Source organism: Schistocerca gregaria, chromosome 8 (assembly GCF_023897955.1).
Source record: "Schistocerca gregaria isolate iqSchGreg1 chromosome 8, iqSchGreg1.2, whole genome shotgun sequence".
Classification (NCBI taxonomy): domain Eukaryota; kingdom Metazoa; phylum Arthropoda; class Insecta; order Orthoptera; family Acrididae; genus Schistocerca; species Schistocerca gregaria.
In genome coordinates, this window is record NC_064927.1 from 440,720,499 (window position 1) to 440,723,829 (window position 3,331).

A 3,331-nucleotide genomic window follows, 5' to 3' on the forward strand; every position below is an offset into this window, starting at 1 on the left:
ATTTTCAGTTCGATCCCTTTTACTTTTTACAGATTTTTCGCGTCTCTTTAAGGCGACCGATGCTCTGTATTGCTGTCAACTGCCCGTTTTTTGAGACTATATTTATCGTATAACGGCAGTTACGGCATTTTTTAATTTTTTCTGATTTCTAATTCGTGGTCTGGCTTATGTACTTCCGTTTCTAAATTATTTCTGATGTCTCCTGGAAGAAAGGATATTGCGGGGACATGGCTTAGCCACAGCCTGGGGGATGTTTCTAGAATGAAATTTTCACTCTACAGTGGAGTGTGCGCTGATATGAAACTTCCTGGCAGATTAAACCTGTGTGCTGGACCGAGACTCGAACTCGGGACCTTTGCCTTTCTCGGGCAAGTGCTCTACCAACTGAGCTACCCAAGCACGGCTGGCCGGTGTGGCCGTGCGGTTCTAGGCGCTTCAGTCTGGAACCGCGTGACCGCTACGGTCGCAGGTTCGAATCCTGCCTCGGGCATGGATGTGTGTGATGTCCTTAGTTAGGTTTAAGTAGTACTAAGTTCTAGGCGACGGATGACCTCAGATGTTAACTCCCATACTGCTCAGAGCCATTTGAACCATTACCCAAGCACAGCTTACGCCCCGTCCACACAGCTTTAATTCCGCCAGTACCTCGTCTCCTACCTTCCAAACTGCACAGAGCACTTGCCCACGAAATGCAAAGTTCCCGAGTTCGAGTCTCGGTCCGACATACAGTGTTAATCTGCCAGGAAGTTTCATATCAGCGCACACTCCGCTGTAGAGTGAAAATTTCATTCTAGGAACATCCCCCAGGCTGTGGCTAGGCCATGTCTCCGCAGTATCCTTTCTTCCACGAGTTCTAGTTCTGCAAGGTTCGCAGGAAACCTTCTGTTTGGAAGGTAGGAGACGAGGTACTGGCGGAATTAAAGCAATGCGGACGGGGCGTGAGTCGAGCCTGGGTAGCTCAGTTGGTAGAGCAATTTCCTGCGAAAGGCAAAGGTCCCGGGTCTGAGTCTCGGTCCGGGACACAGTTTTAATCTGCCAGGAAGTTCCATATCAGCGCACATTACATTCTATTTGTGCGTAGTCAACTGACTTACACATCGTAGCGGTGGTACAGGAATAGCGTCATGCTTCCGTCTTTATCTGCACATGGGTCAAACAGGACGTGCAGGTTCTGTCGAAGCAGAGGCAGCGAGACACGTGGGTGGAACTCCCTCCGACATATGATGGACCTGCAGAAGGCTGACACCGCCAGGTAACGTCCATTGTTCGGCAATTAGTAGAGGTCGTGGGTCGAAGGTAGCGGTCGGGGGCGGAGGAGGACGTGGCTGCCGCGTTCTAACCTCTGGCGAGTCGCTGGCGGTCACCTGTTGCCCTGAGCAACGGGACTCCACACCGCCAGAGTTCCCCAGTAGACCTGCAGGCAGAGGAAAAGGCGTCATCGCCTTATCGCCATCACGCTAGGGAGCCGAACACAGCTACTGCTTTCTTGCTCTCTGCTTGCACACCTTTAGTACATACAAGGTCCTCGTGGAGCCAGTTCTTGCATACTTTTCTTTGGCTTCTCTCGTATTTTTTCTTGCACTGCGAGCAGTTTTACAGGCCACCATCGTATAGCGAGACTTGACCACAACCGCTGTTAACATTTCATGAGTGCCCACGATGATTCGGCTGTTGTACCGGGTGATCAAAAAGTAAGTATAAATTTGAAAACTTAATAAACCACGGATAATGTAGATAGAGAGGTAAAAATTGACACATATGCCTGGATTGACATGTGCTTTTATTAGAACAAAAAAAAGTTCACAAAATGTCCGACAGATGGCGCTGGACAGCAAAACGTCAGTGACTGCGCATGACAATCGTGTATAAAAGGAGCTGTAATGAGAGAGAGAGAGAATCAGATGTGCCAGCAGTCGCAGCATGTTGACGTTACCTGAAAGGCGCTTTTAGTGAAGCTGTATTTTCAGAATGGGGAATGTACTAGTTCAGCCTTACGATCCTATCGCCATAGGAAGGGGATTCGAATGGGTAAAGGTCCGTTGACAAATGCAACTGTGGCGAGAATGATTTCGAAGTTCGAAGCCACGGATTGTTTAGGCGATAGTGTCCATAGTGGCCGACCGAGCACAAGGCGTAATGCTGCTGAGACAGTTCAGGAAGAAATGGAGACTGTAGCGGGTTCGTCTATGCACGGGGAAGTCAGCGCTCGTGCAGTCGCACGTCGCACCGGCATTCCATACACTACTGTTTGGTTGGCACTAAGGCGTACCCTCCGATGCTATCCGTACAAAATCCATCGGCATCATGAACTGTTACCTGGCGATTTAGTGAAGCGGAGGGCATTTTCGGTGTGGGCGTTTCAAAAGATGGCGGAAGATGTCGATTGGTTGAGTAGCGTGTTGTTGACCGACGAATCTCATTTCACGCTCCGAGGGTCTGTCAACGCCCACAACTGCAGAATTTGCGCTACCGAAAATCCTAGAACTGTCGTGGAAACTCCATTGCACGACGAGAAAGTCACGGTATGGGTTGGATTAACCACATCTACCGTTATCGAGCCTTTTTTCTTCGCGGAAACGCATGATTCTGGTTTTGTAACTGCTACCGTGACGGGTGAGAGGTACGCCGATATTTTACAGAATCGCATCATCCTCAGCCTGGCTGATAACACCTGCTGGAACGTACGATGTTTATGCAGGATGGCGCTCCACCTCATATTACTAGACGCGTGAAAGATCTCTTGCGCACGTCATTTGGTGATGATCGTGTGCTCAACCGCCACTTTCGTCATGGTTGGCAACCCAGGTCCGTGCGATTATTGGCTTTGGGGTTACCTGAAGTCGCAAGTGTATCGTGCTCGACAGATATCTCTAGGGATGCTGAAAGACAACATCCGACACCAATGCCTCACCATAACTTCGGACATGTTTTACAGTGCTGTTCACAACATTATTCCTTGACTACAGCTATTATTGAGGAATGATGGTGGACATATTGAGCATTTCCTGTAAAGAACATCATCTTTGCTTTGTCTTACTTTATTATGCTAATTATTGCTATTCTTATCAGATGGAGTGCCATCTGTCGGACATTTTTTGAACTTTTGTATTTTTTTGGTTCTAATAAAACCCCACGTCATTCCAAGCATGTGTGTCAATTGGTACCTCTCTATCCACATTATTCCGTGATTTATTCAGTTTTCGAATGTATATTTACTTTTTGATCACGTGATACATCTCAACCAAATCACAACACTTCCATATCTGCCAGTCTTCATTGCCCACATCTTGTACTGTATCGAAAATTTTCCAGAAGTTATTTTGTTTAGATA

General features: G+C 47.7%; 1 non-coding gene across 1 annotated transcript; it reads right to left on the bottom strand.

The window, feature by feature from the left end:
- Positions 1-325: 325 nt before the first annotated feature.
- Positions 326-400, bottom strand: Trnas-aga (transfer RNA serine (anticodon AGA)). The gene has a single exon. It is a non-coding gene; the product is annotated as a tRNA-Ser (tRNA).
- Between the last annotated feature and the right edge of the window lie 2,931 nt (positions 401-3,331).